This window comes from Cygnus olor, chromosome 25 (genome assembly GCF_009769625.2).
Source record: "Cygnus olor isolate bCygOlo1 chromosome 25, bCygOlo1.pri.v2, whole genome shotgun sequence".
NCBI lineage: Eukaryota > Metazoa > Chordata > Aves > Anseriformes > Anatidae > Cygnus > Cygnus olor.
In genome coordinates this window covers 202,566-217,731 of record NC_049193.1, presented here as the reverse complement: position 1 = coordinate 217,731, position 15,166 = coordinate 202,566, and the positions used below count along the sequence as shown (strand labels likewise).

At 39.8% G+C, this 15,166-nt stretch overlaps 1 long non-coding RNA gene across 3 annotated transcripts; it reads right to left on the bottom strand.

Moving 5' to 3' along the window:
• Positions 1-250: 250 nt before the first annotated feature.
• Positions 251-15,116, bottom strand: LOC121059839. 3 transcript variants are annotated; one of them, XR_005814660.1, is made up of 3 exons: positions 13,746-15,116; positions 12,533-12,686; positions 251-10,463 (listed from the first exon to the last, which is right to left on the bottom strand). It is a non-coding gene; the product is annotated as an uncharacterized LOC121059839 (long non-coding RNA). The 3 variants fall into 3 exon arrangements; XR_005814662.1 differs by lacking the exon at positions 13,746-15,116 and having other exon boundaries at positions 251-5,249; positions 5,770-10,463; positions 12,533-13,165; XR_005814661.1 differs by lacking the exon at positions 13,746-15,116 and having other exon boundaries at positions 251-9,048; positions 10,386-10,463; positions 12,533-13,165.
• Positions 15,117-15,166: the final 50 nt, after the last annotated feature.

Below are 15,166 nucleotides of genomic sequence, written 5' to 3'. Positions count from 1 at the left end.
GACGACATCACAGTCCTGGCGAGGAGCAGGGCAGGGCGTCCAAACCCATCCCTCGCCTCCGACTTGGGAGGGAGCCCAGGAGAGCTCCAGTCTTCCCCCGGGCAGCCCTTTCCCTGCTCCCCCCAGGGACTCCGGGGTTCGGGAGGTTCCCACAAGGTGCCAATGTGGCCATTCACTTAAGGAGAGGATGGTTAGTGAACTACTCAGATGGGAGCACCTCCACATCTAACTTGTGTTTTATTTTGGTTTCATTTTCTTTCCTTTTTCTTCTTCCCAGTAGTTTTACCATGTAGAAAACTATGGGGGTCCGGGTCCTTGAGATCCTGGGAGGTGAAGAAAGGGGATACCCTTTGGCCTGGTAGGAAGAACTCAAAACTTTCTCCATTGAATCATTCATGTCCTCAAGAAACCTTAATGGAAATGGAATAACGCATTTTTCAGCAACCTTTCCCAACCCGATTTATATCCGTTCACATTTTATTTCGAGGTAGTCTCTACAGCTTCTTGTCCTTCAGCAAGGAAAATCAATTTTATTTCCTATTTATCAAACAATCAAGATGTAAAAATTGAAGCAGGTTAAAGCACAATAAACAGTAAAAAGTTAAAACATATGCATGCACGATATTAAAAAAGTTATACACAAACTGGACATTTTTTCTACTGTTTATATCTGTCTGAACCAAAGGTACTTTTCTTTATTTCCACTGACCAATACATTTCTCTTACCCAGAAGCATTTCTCAGTGTCTTTGTGCTAGGTGCTTATGTGCTGTCTGGAGTTGTCTACACAGTGTGATTCTTGCTCAAAAATTCCTCATTTTCAGAATTCTGATTTTTTAGCTTGCATGATATTCTTAAAAGTCTGGACATTGAAAAACCCAGAGCACAGATTTTCAAAGAAGCTGTAGTTTTAATATGCCCAGCTCTGAACATGCAGTCATGCATACCCAAGCTGCCATCCACCTCCCTTCAGTGATATCCCGCAGCCTCCCTGGGGAACATGTCTTGGACCATTTCGGTGGTCTCCAGCTATGTTCTTCCTTCTCATGTTAGTCCAGTCCTTGCTGCTGATAAATGCAATCAGGGAATAACTTTGATTTATGAAGCATAGCATAGGGGAAAAAAAAAAAAAAGATTCACAAAGCCAGAGTTATTCACTGCCACAATAGAAAGTTCTTCAAAAAAATGTTTAATTCATTCCCTTTGTCAAATTTCCTTCCAACATTGCCCAGAACAGTTTCTTTACAGCAGAAGAAGTACACATTGAGCATACAGTTGAGAACACGCAGTAGGAGACTGTACCTGGCTAGTCATTTTCTTCCCATTTCCGAGATAGCATAGACTTTTCAATACCTGTGCCTAAATCATTTTATATTTGCCAGACGGAGAGGCAGATCTGAGTTTTCTCCTTGTGTAGTGTGTACACCACATCAGAGTACTCTTCTGACAGCTGGCAATTAATGTTGCCTTCCCACTGTCATTACGTACAACTCCTGCTGACTAGTCACGTACTACAAAATATCAGGCAGAGCTGGATCATTTTATGAATGCCAGGACCAATAAATGTTGCTTTTTGGTACTCAGTGGTTGTTAGCAATGTTACCACCCGTATGACTTAATGCAATAATATATTTCTGTATCCAGGCACCAGCTCTTAAAAACAGGGTGTGATATTGCCATCAGTGGCTTCACAGTTCATTCACTATTAAACTTGTCAGAAACACTATAGATTGTTGCATAAGAAAATAGATTAAGAAGTAAATACTGTTTCCTCATGACTGGCTTACTGTAATAATTTCTTCTCTTGAGTTCACATATTTTTACTAAAGGTAGAAAAAAATATAAAATACTGAAATATAAAAAATATATAATTTACTTAAAATTATATAAGTATACTTAAATATACTTAAAACATATAAAATACTTCTTCCTCATACCATAATATTGGTATCCAGATAAAGGGTTTTTATCTGTATTACCTCACCTTGGCCCCTACACTTCTTGGGTATAATATCCCAGGGATTTTAGACCTTGGCTGACACAATGCCTTTTCTGGCTATGCTGCAGGGAAGGAAATCTAGAACAGTTTCATCAGAAAAGAGTCAGAGCACTCCACAAGCTACATCCCTCCCTGTCTCTGCTAGAATATAAATCTTCAGTTATATGTTGTAATGAAACAAGCCATCCCATATGCGCTGGAACTAATTAAACCTGAATCACATGTTCCCAACACAGGAGACATGCCTTGAGAACAGCACAGCTCATTCATGAACACAAGCGGAGACTAGCACCTTCTTACACAGGCTAATAGCTGGAATTACACACCCCTGAAAAATGCTGAGCAAATGTTTTGACTCCTGGCCTGTGTTAAGCCTCTCTTATGCTGCTTTTGTTCCTAATTATACTTGTTCTAAAGCTGATGTGGGTTTGTCTTCTGGTGGTACACATACTTCCTTTTGTTAGGTGGGCGTATCCCACCTTAAACCTGCAGTAGGTTATCCATATTGCTTGTGCTGGACTGCAGCAACTTACAGTTTGGTGTCTGGCACCAGGCAGGGCAAGTCCCATGTTGATAGGACTGTATGAAAATTGTATTAACTGATTAGCCCCTAGTAGGATGGCGGAGGACTGACCTGCAGCAGCTTAGCCTTGGCAAACCAGATGTCTAAGAAGATATCTGAACTCAACCTGAACAGACAAAAATACCTTTAATGCACCAGTTCTTTCTGGGAAGCAGGAAAAATGGATGCTGAGGCTTGTTATGCCACTAGCTTTTGAACTGAGGCCACCAGAGGACAAATATAATCCACGCTAGCAGAAAAGCAATATGAATAGAAACTGATGCAATTTTCACATGCAGATAATCACTTTAATCTCATTTTGCATGATTGCATTATTGTAAAGGGATTATACAGTATTGAAACTACAGCTATCTTCTAGCCTACATCATTTCTCAGAAGCCTTTAGTTGACAGAATTGCTGTATATAATAATTATAGCTTATGATCATTTTACTTTGCCCATATGTTATTGATAGAACTCATCAGCCAGATGATGTTCTAAAAGCATACTGATAAACTGAAAACTGCATGCATACAAAATGTGACACAGTGAAAAATAATAAACCTGTTACAGTGAGTGATCATAACAAAGCAATAGTTACATACAGTGAGACATGAAAGCCTTCAAGAAAGAGAAATTTACTGGAATTGTTTCCAGAATGTACAATTGAAAGTGGGCAGAGCAACAGAAGCTTAGTTTATCTCAGCAAGAAGTCAATAAATACCAGAGAAATCAAGGAGATGCTATTTGATATTTTTATACAATAGGATATCCTAGCTATACAACTCATTTACATCTCAGTTCCTGAGGACAAGTGGCACCAAAGGAGGGGTGAGAACCTCTCTGTGCTTTATAATCGATGAAGCTGCCAGCCTATTCTTGTGAGAGTATTCCTTCAGCAATACCCTTTTCCCTATCTTTCCTGCAACTCCTCTTTGCTATCTCCCATTTCACAGGAATTAAAATAAAAAATGATATCAGCTTCCTTCTTTTGCAAATTTGATGTTTAAGTGTGAAGCACTCAAAAGACAGCACCATCCTGCTTCACCCCCTCTCCTTCCCCCCCGTGAATGAGTAGCAGCAAAGTTGCTCATGTACAAGTGCAGATATTGTAAAATACTACTCCACAGCCAAATGAAGTGAAGACAACTGAACCTGTACTTGCCCTTAGCTGAAGGGCAGTGTCAAAACTTCATTTGCTGTTTGATTAATCATCAGATTAAGTAATTTAAAGGGAAGGAAAGTGATTCTGCTGAGTGACACTAATTTCAGTCTGATCCATTTTACAGTGTTGTAAAAACAATTATGTGCCTGGCACCCTCCAGAACATTGAACACTGTTCAATAACCATCAGATCTACTGAGATGAAACTGATACAGCTTGTTAGAGCATAAACTTATTGAAAATGTGCTTTGCAGCCAGATCAAGTGGACAGTAGCTTATTTTTGTAATATGAGCTTGGCTGGTTTTCCACAGAGTGAAAAGGTGCAGTTGCCAGTCTCTTTTGATCAGATATTTAAAGGATTATAATTCTCATTTAGGCATTTAATTGAAGCAATCTGACTTTTCAGAAATATTCACAACCTGGAGGACTATTTCTAAGGGGCTTTCAAAGGACTAAGCTTTCGTAACAGCTTGGACAGATTTTTAAGCGTTTAGCAGTTATGTAGAAATGAGAAATGGCCATTTCCCATTTAAACTCTTGAATAACAAGTACATTCCCAATGCACCTGCTCTCAAGGATATGCCATCCTGTCTTAACTCATTGGTCCGCGTCCTGCATGGCACACTGAAGGTCTTTCAGAAATCCAGTTCTTCTGATAGTAACTGCTTTGATTTGCTGTTTCCTGACTACATTTACAAATCTGGCCATTTTAATACCTAACTGATACCACTGTTGAAGCAAAAAGGAAAGAATTAGTTCTGTACCCCTTTTCTTTTTTCACAGTGGCACAAGACAATGAAGAACCATACAGCTTGTAAACAGCCTTTTGTAGACACAGAACCTCTTATATTTGAAATAGATGACTTAGAAAAATAACTGTGTGGAGCTCATTTTTCCAGAATTAAAAGGCAAGAGCTGACTGAGGGACTGAATGTATCCTATAACACCATGGAGGTTCATTATCAACTCTGAATTGGTCAGAACAAGGCTGTAGAAATGAATGTTATGGGATCTCTCATTGCCTAAGAGTCAGTAAGAGCTAAAACCACTAAGGGGTATCTTTGCTATCTGATCCAAGCCTGTGCTGTTAATAGCTGAAGCAGGAACCAAAACTAGGTTATTATCTACTCCATATTGGAGAGGGTAAGAGACTTGGTTCTGTTCCTCACTCAGTGGATTACAGAGAAAGTTAGAGGTCCAACAACACAGATGAGCACCTCTGCCAACTTGCATCAAACTCAGTGCCTCAGTTTCCCCACCCACAATACTGTCATAGCTATATTCTCCCAACCTATTGGTGATACTTTGTATAGACAGTGTTTCTAATATGCCTTACTTTATTTCTGCATGGACATTCGGTTCCAGAACTGAAGGATACGAGGAAGAGATACTAATTGCCTTGATCGCTGCCCCTCAAGCCTGTTTTACACAGCTGTTGTTCAGAATGCCTTTAGTTATTATGTTGAATTAGTGCTCCTCCCTTCTCCTTTACACTTAAACGTTTTTCCAGTCTTTAGAAGGTTTCTGGAAAAAAACAAAATTTATCCTTCCACCTTTTCTGTAGGCAGATCTCCTTTCAACTGAAAAATCCCTCTATGTTCCACTGCATGGGCACAAGACAGTGGATCATTGCACCAAGAACCCAGCTACTACAAAAAATTCAGGGAGGCAACTCATGATCACTTTCTAGGCTTATACAACCACTTACCTCTCTTCTCACAGTGAACTGATTAAATACGTACAAAGTATGTGGTAGTTTCCAATACATTGTACTCTATTTTTATATTGGAAGTAGACCAGTCTTGGGATGGGTAGCCTAATTTCTAATAAAACTTCTATTAAAATATATTAAAAGATTAATATTTTATAGGCATCTTGCATTAGAATGGTCCTCCTTGAAACACAGACTCATCTGTCTCACAAAGCCAAATAGCTTGCATAGGCTAAATTCATTCTTGATGAAATGGAGAGCATCTTCTCAGTCTATGTTACAAAGTTGGCTACTGTTAAAAAATTAAAAAAGTGAGGATGAGACACTGATTACCTTTTAATTTTGTTTCATGTTAGAATTCTGCAAGGCAGAGCTAATGCTGAGGTTCTAATTCCTTCCTCAGTCAGCTGCTCGCTCCCCACATTCCCTCAATGACTGCCCACTGCAAATAAAAACAATTGAACAGGGAACAACTTAACAGTGTCCGTAGCTACATCTAAAGGAGATCTGCAAAGTGCTATTGTTAAAAATTACAACCAAAAAAAAAAAAGCCCAGGTTATTTTTTCAGCATTTTTATAACATCATTCCACAGATGAATTTTGTAGCATGAGTACTGAACACCAAACTGATACAATTAACAGAGCAGTAAGCTCTGGACACAGGGATTAAGATCAGGTAGAATGAGACACTGGGTTATATTTGTTCAGTTGCTAGTAGAAGAAACATGAAGCCATAGCCTTAAGTCTTTCTTTTATTAGGGCAGATGTTGTTAAGTACTTTGGACAAGGACGGTGCTTCCTCATCTGCTGAAAAGTGTGCATAAAATAAAATAATTAATGATAAAACCGATTTGCTTATTCTTGACCGATCACAAATATTTGAAACTCACAAGTGAGACAGAATGACAGATCTATGCATAACTCCAACAGACCTGTGTGTTATCTAATAAGCATTACTTACATTTCCTATCTTTAAGCCCCAGCGGCAGCCATTCCATTACTCTTCCACTCACCTTACCACAGTTTTCTGGATAACCAGAGGATCTGTAGTGAGTATTAATATGAATAATCAACATTTTTGTTAATACATAGTAAATGAATGTATATTTACTGAAATTGAGCTTGAAAAAGAAATCACCCTATCAAATGAAGCAATTTGTGAGATATATGAGGTCTTTTTGCCTCTAATCAGATGAAAACTAGGCCAAGGAAGGGCATACTTATAAGTAGTTGAGTGCTCTCTTAACAGAGTTAAGTGCAAAATGAACAACTCCCAATGGAACAATATAAACAAGCCCTTCCAAACCCCCATACTTACAGGATCACAGTTGTTCTTCATTTTGGCCTCTATCCTTTACTCTTTGTGAGACTGAGAAGTGAAACCCTAATATACCACATTACTGTATTTGGTTTTATATTCTTTACAGTCTTATGAAGAATAATAGATGCGCGTATTCTTTTTATACGTATCTTGCCTTGTAAATAGATTTATTTATTTTTTAATATCTACACCACAGACTGAAGCTTTAAACAACCTAACTCAGATTCTGGAAACCGTAAAGTCAGGACCAGCCATGCACATGCGTGATCATTTGTCAGTGAAATAAACTAAAGATAGGTTAGCTATCACCACACAATGGGGTTCCTAAATTAGGTTGCTCCTCCATGCTATAAACCTCCATGCAGAGAAGTACTTCTTTATCATTTTAGTGGTACTTGCTTATCATCTTGAATTGCCTATGTACTATTGCTCATAAAGACATTGCAGTTTGAGAATGACTACTCCATTTTACTACTGTAAGACTGCAGAACAGATACATGCTTTGGAAGTGGACTAAAATCATTTGATGAAAGTCGAAAAATCCATCCCTGCTGGCTTGTGACACTTCTCCCGTGGATTCTATTAAACCTGTGCTTTGCGCTACTGAATAACTTGCATATGAACACAATCCATTCCTGATTTCAACTTACTGTTATACACAAAGCTAAATTTTAGACAGACATAATTTGCTGGATGAGCTATTCAGTTGCCGGTGATTTAAGGACAGCTAACTCTCAGGGAAGAGCATGGAAGATTGCTGGATGCAATACATTTCATCCATCCTGTTTTAACTTCCCTAGTTTGCTTAAGTTCAGATGCTACAGTATATTTGTCCTGTACTGCCTCCAATGACATGATGGTCAAAAAAAAAACCATCAGAAGTTAGCACCTTCTTTGTCAAGGTTTTCCCTTCTAACTATAGCTTCTACCAAGTCAATGCATCATTTCTGAGACAGTTATCATACGCTGAATATTGCTGATTAATCATCTCATGCACAAATCAAAGTGGTTCCCCCTTAGCAGTGTTCAATCCTTCATTCCTAAACAATTTTTACATTAAAATTAGGAATCGTTTGCTCTTTTGACAGTTTGCCTTACCATCTGTAAATAGTCTACTAAGGATACAATACTGAACCAGAGGAAGAAAAATCACCTGCTAACTCACAGTGCTCCTACAGTCTGAAGTCAAACCTAACAAGAGATCAGGACCACTGAAATGTACCAGTCTTCACTGAATGCATTTCACTCCTGGATGGCTAGTGCCTATTATTTGAAGAATACTTCTGGAAGGTGTTAGTTCTTGGCCAGATAGATATTACCACATAGTTTCTCCTTCTCCTCTCTTTTTTGTCTTCAAATTTATTTGTGGCTTCCACTGTTTGTAACTTAGCGCACACAATACCATTTTTTGCATCAAATAACTAGTATGCTGCTGTCACAAGCCATTTAGCATTTTCATAAGGAGATTAATGTTTTAGAGGAGCAGGAAAAACAAAACAAAACACAACAAAACAAAACACTGTGAATATAGTCCTCTGAGTGTTTTTCACTTGCTAATCTGACTTCCTCATGTGCCTGTCTCAAACAGCATACAAATTAAATTCATATGTAGTTTGAAGTTTACCAAGAACACGGTAGGTATATTGTATTATAAAGTTAGATATTTTATAGGTGACAGTTGCGTGGAGCCACGTTGGGGGATGTACTATGCTTGTCTGTCCCTGTGTCTACAGGTCTGAGGTAACAGGAAAACTGTAGTTTTTCTGTTGGTTTCACCAAGGACTTTTGAACAAGTCACTCGAGCTGAAAAAGATGCCTTCTTATCCAGCATGTTCTTTACATTCCTCAAATCAACAACAAAAAAAAGCAGTGAAACCATCTGGTTTTGTTTGTTTGTTTGTTTTATATATGGCAAAGTGGGAACTACCAAGTGACACACTCAGTTTGAAATTATGGCCTGAGATTGAATGTAGAGTTGATGCCAATCTAGTATTTGCTAGGTGTAGAAGAGGAGGAACTGGTATTAACTTACTGTCATCTGAGAACCACAGGCTACACCCTCCATTAGCAGGTAAATTCCACATTGGGTAATGGCTAACTCTGAAATACTTCTGTATGCAAAGAACTTGAGTGAAGCTGTCCACAACGGTGAGGACTCCTGCAGGCAAGAAATGTTCTATGCATGTGTCCTGGAGCACAATTCAAGCTGTTTTCACACTGATTCAGTGTAGTCTATCCCCCCCTGCCGGTCACCCATGAGCCATTCTTCTCTGGGAACTCTGCAGGAGATCCTACAGAGGATAACCAAAACAATTCGAAACTGGTGTTAAAACAGAGTCTGATGACAGCAACCAACAGGCTGAAAAAGAGACCAGTTAATACGTGAACATATTTCAGGAGCAAGTAGACACTTTTATCAGGGTTCTCACCTCAAGCAATTAGAGCTTGAATTTTTGAATCAAGACAACATCAAACCTCTGTATTTCAAATAGACCACTACCCCAACGTAATTAGGGAGGCAGATGTGATAGTTATGTTTCATAATAGAATGTGCTGATCTCAATGTTTTAACAATAGTATCCGCTAATATCTGGCCACATCTGGTAGGTATCACAGCCACATTTCTGCATAGAGTTATTAAAAGTGGACAGTATCCTAGAAATGGTGAAACACTGGAAACTTTGCTAACACAAATACAACTGAACTGGTGTATTCCTACCCCAATATTGCAATAGATCAATCTGTATACAGCTTCTTTATACCACTAAAACCGCATTCATGCCTTGAAACTTCCATTGCACAAACTATTACTGAGTTACAGCAATCTTGTTTCCTAGTGCAGAAAAGACTTTTGGGAAGCACTGAGTTGGACTCAATGATCTTTGTGGGTCCCTTCGAACTTGGGATATTCTAAGACTATAATTCTAAGGCAAATGGAAAGAAGAAACCTATACTCCTGGATTGTCTTACAACTGTTAAGCCTCACAAAATCGCAGCACTGCAGCTGAGAAGCTAGTACTGTTAAGAGTTTTGCTGCTATGAACAGATAACATTTAAATTTTACTAGCAAGGGATGAGATGTTAAGCAGAACTAGACAGATGCAAGGGATCTCAGTATTTAGAAAGAAGGAAACAGAAGGAACATTTCAAGAGAAATGTGTGCAACAGGAAAAATATTATGTCTAGGTAAACTAATGTAAAACTGCCTATCACAGCAAACAATGATAATAAATACACCGAAGATGTGAAGATGTAGAGCTGTTGCAGCACAATGATCTAGGATTACAAGCAAAGTTTGGAACGAGTAGCAATATCTCATTAGACAAATCCGTATAGCTAGGTAAGCATTTAGTCTCAAGAGAAAAACTGAAACAAATCCAGTGTTGCTGTCAAGCCTGAGTCCTAACTCCCCTTTGCAAAGTTTTCCTCCCTGCTTTCGGTGTCCAATTCTGTAACTCTTCTGAGTTTCTTCACTTGATTAATTCAACAGCAAAAAATATGCTGCATTGGGGAAACACAAAGAAATACTTTGAAGACCTAAATCAAGCATATGAAGATGTACCAGAAAAAGTAAATAATACTCTCTCCGAGAGTAGCTTAGAAATGTTTTCTCCTTTTTACTTCTTACCACCAGTGTCTTCTTCTTTAGCAGAATTAACACTGTTCTTGTTAATGGAATAATTTGTCAGACGCAAGCAAACATTATCTGTAAATGAATGAACAAGATACAGGGTTAGAAAGGTATTAGCCTCCTCCCTTCTTCTCTACATGATCCTGGTCACACTAGGTAATATACACAGCATCTTAACTAAGCACAGAAGATTTAATGGCACTGAGTATGATCAGCTCTATACTGATCCCATTATTCTAAAGAACACAATAAATGAGGCTCAACAGCTTCAATTTCACTACACTGCAATGTCATCAGCATTCTCATTCCATCACTTCTAAGAAATCAGCAGTTTCAATTGAAGATAACCCTCTTCCTCAGTCAGGTCCCATTCTAAAATTACTTATTAGTAGAGCTAATTCTGTGTTAGAATGATCCAGAACTACATACCAGAACCTTTTCCAGCCATCAACTAAACCATGACTTCTTTTTATAAAGAAGAAAAAGAAAATATCTTATCATGTAGGCAATTTTTTTTCCTTCCAGAGTTTAATTTCTTATTACTACCTTTTTTTCCCCACAATAATATTTCATAAAAAAAGTACCAAAATTATGCAAAAGGTCAATTAGATATGTATTTATGGAAGTATTAATAGGCCTAAAACTTGTATTCAGCATGGATCTGGATAATATAACACATGCTGTATTCTACTAGAGAATCTGCTCAAATATTTCATGCATAATTTTATTTATGGTACTCAGATGCTACAAAGCCAAGTTACTAGCATTTATAAAGTGCTTGGATATTCTCAAGAGAATGATATTTTGGAGTCAAACCATTATGGTTTCTCTGTATTTCTGGTTGCAATGTATTGAACTGTCATTAACTTCTGCTAATAGGCTTGTTTACTTACGAAGCTGTTATGCAAAGGGTCAGAGAATGCTGGAACTGCAAAATGTGTAAGGTATTATAGGCAAATTATAGGCAAACATCCTCAGAGTTTCACAGGACGTCACCAGCACGTAAATCTTCAGATCAAACTTATATCTACCAATCATAAAAGTCTGGGAAGGAGAACATGAAACCAATTTGCTTCTAAACTTGCTTGAAGCACATGAACAACACTGGTAACTCATTAACCACTGGAACAGAGGTTATAAGCCTAGTTAGATGTCTCTACTGAACTCTTTCCTATTCCAGATATGCTTCCAGCATGGTCTAGCCCAGCTAATACAGAACTAGGAAAGATATTGTAAATGTCTATTACTGGGGCTTATGTCCCTAATGCTGACCAGACTAGCGCTTGGGTCTGCACCACAGCAAGTGTTCTCACCTGATTTAAAGCCTTAGCTATTCTTCATGCAACTCACTGTGTGTTTGAAATTCACTTCAAGCATGAATGTTTGAAGGAATGAAACACTAACAACATAAAAGGAGCCTATGGATCAGTCTAGCCTATCTCCCGCTCAAGAGGATCTGATTTCCTACTTTCTTTTTCAACAAGCCAGAGGCTCCATTTGCCCTCCCTTCTATTGCTTTTTTCAGATTTCCATAGAGTTTCATTCTTTCCTCGATACATTCCCTAAAAAACAGCAATAAAGTCAATGCAAAGTCAAGCAAATTTAGCCCTTAAAATAAAGCGCGTCTAAATGTGAACAATAAACCAGAGTAAATTAAGGTTCTTCCTCTAAAATTATTAGAAGTCCAAACAACTAGACGCTTCCTGAGGTTTGTATATTAGACTTCATTAGGAACATGACTTAAGTATCAATTAAAACACTTTGGTGAGAGAATGCTAGGAACCGCACAACAGGCTTAACCAGGCTCATGAAAAATGAGTATTGCTTAAGTGCTCATTCACTCATGAGGGATAAACTTTTCCCCGTCCAATTTGTCTATCCTGAATAGCCTGAATTCTTGTCAAGGTGATTCCATCTCAAAATATTAGAGGCCATTTCTGAACAAGAGTTTACGCAGTAACATGTAAAGTAGACATCTTTCTTTTGACAGTGATGAATTCTTTTGACAGTGATGAATCTGAAGAAAATGACCAGTGAATGCTATTGATGGCTGACTGACCACATCAAAGCAAGGCTAAACTGGATATTAAAACAGTAGCTCAGTGACAGAACAGCAATCTTGAAACATGGAATGGAGTGGTTACCCTTGAGATGTAGACCTGGCAGATCCTATCCTGCCCAGGTTTTGTCCTTCTCAGTTTTGTTGATGAAGATGCTTCTCCAGTGACAGCCAAAGTCCAGTTTGCAGATATAAGTCTGTGTCTCCTTGCTATGCTATTGGGCTGCAAATTGTCATAACTATGAGGAGGGAAACAGAATAGAGAGACTCTTTAAAAGTTATGAAATAATTGCATTAAAGCTGCTTTCTAAGGTAGACTTTCTAGATCTAGTTTTTCAATCTTTTGCAACTTACTGTAACAGCAAAATAGGACTGTAAGGCACTTATAATGGTGAAGAATCAGGACAACTTTCCCTCCGCTCTCCACACTTAGAAAAGTTTTAACTGACAATTGGTTATTTTTCCGTATTTATTTCCCAGTAGTTTAACATAAACAGAACTATGTGCTCTCCTCTAGCACAGAATATTAATCTTTGTCTAGTTCAGGAAAGGTTTCTACTGTTACGCTGAAGTTCACAGAATCATAGAATAGCTTGGGTTGGAAGGGACCTTAAAGACCATCTAGTCCCAATCCTCCTGCCATGGACAGGGATGCCACCCACTAGATCAGGTTGCCCAGGGCCCCATCCAGCCTAGTCTTGAACAATTGCAGGGATGGGGCATCCACAACTTCTCTGGGCAACCTGTTCCAGTGCCTCACCACCCTCTGAGTGATGAATTGCCTCCTAACATCTAATCTAAATCACCCCTCTTTTAGTTTAAAACCATTCCCCCTTGTCCTATCATTGTCTGCCTTATCAAAAAGTTGCTCTCCATCTTTTTATAAGCTCCTTTTAAGTCCTGAAAAAGCTGCAATGAGGTCACCGCAGAGGCTTCTCTTTTTCAGGATGAACATCCCCAGCTCTCGCACCCTTTCTTCATAGGACTCCTATGAAGTTTCTTCATAGGACCTCTAAGAATTTTATTAAGATAGCACTTAATAAAATGCAAATAAGAAATTAGACAGGAAAAAATAATTGTGCCAAGAAAGTCAGGCTTTAGAATTTACTCTGCAGAAAGACACCAGCTTTACCACCCTGCTCTTGTTCCTAGCCAGGAACTCTTTTTCTACAGATCTCACTGCTTCCATGAAAGCAGCTAATTTTCTGGGTAAAGAAACAAGGAAAAACCAAACCAAACCAAACCAACCAACCAAACAAAAATAAAACAACAAACAACAATAAAAACACAAAACCCACCTGTATCTTGATCGTGTTTTTTTTTTTTACAGTCAGAAAGGGACCATTATACATACAAAAAACACACTATCCAGCTCACATTCATAAAGACTTGATTAGACTTGATTTTTCATTTCCATTAACCAATCTGTTGAGATGGTATAGCCTGTCCAGTATGCTGTCCACTCCTCGTTATCTCTTGCTCCCCAAAAGCCATACCATCTAGCAGCTCCATGCACTACATCACAAAGCAGAAGCAGTTTCAAGAGAATGAATATTTGCAATTTCAGACTTTGTCGTCTGAGGGAGATGTATCATCACCTTTCAGTTAGACCTCGGCAATAAATCAAGGTGGATTGCTTCTGTTTGCTGTGGATGTATTATTTACTAACTGCCTGTTTTAGATGTCAATCTGAGCAATTAGTCATAAATGACTACCAAGACAAACAATTTCTTGCTGTTTCAGAAGCTTCATAGTAGCCAGCAATAACTGCTAGAACAAACAGTTCCATTGATATTCCTGGTGAGTGGTGAAAAACAAAAGATTCCTGGAATATGAGCCTGAATAATGCTTTATTTGAATTGGGAACGGAGCCATTTGTAGTGCTTCTTCATGTTCTGCACTCAAGGCATGAGTCCAGGAAGTGCTGGCATGAACTCACAGGCGTATTAAGTTTTGACTTCTTGCCTAGCTTCAGTCATTATGAGAGAAATATGTATAATGCTCACAAGCTACTCCTTTAAAAAGATTAAACATTAGGGACAGCGAACACTTGCAAAGAGCAAGTGTTAGAACAACAGAGGACACTCTGGGGGCAATAAAGATTTGGCTAATGACCGGTTGTGTATGGCTGCAGCGAACTGCATCAGGAGGGGAACTTTGAGACACTTTGCCAAACTCCGCAAAGCCAGACACGAAAGCTTTTGACATGCAACATTCCACATGGCATTTTAAAACCATGCCGTGACCAACCCCGCACAAACGTCGGCTCGCTTCTCCTTCAGGAATCGGCCGCACCGCGACTGCTGCGGCCTCAGCTCGAGGCGGCAGGCGCGCCCCCCGACGCCAGCCCTCGGGACCAGCGCCCAGCCCGGCAGCCCCGAGAGCCCACCGGGCTCGTCCATGGGGCCCTGCCCCCGCCCCCCGCGCCCAGCCGTGTAGCTGCGGTGCGCGGGGATCGGTCCAGCGCCAGCGGGACGCCCCGACCGGCAGCGTACTGCCAGGAGCGCCCTTACGAGGGCCGCCGCTCCCCGAATCCACCGCCAGCAGGCTCGGAGGCGCCGAGAGGTGCTGGCACCTGGCGTGCCCCGGAGGCGGCCGGGCCAGGCCGGGTCGCGCCGTGCGGGTGCCCGCGGGGCCTGCTGCGGCCCCGCCCGGCCCGCCTCGGCGGACAGCCTCATGTGGCGGGGCGGAGCCGGAACCCGCCCTATCCCTCACTCTA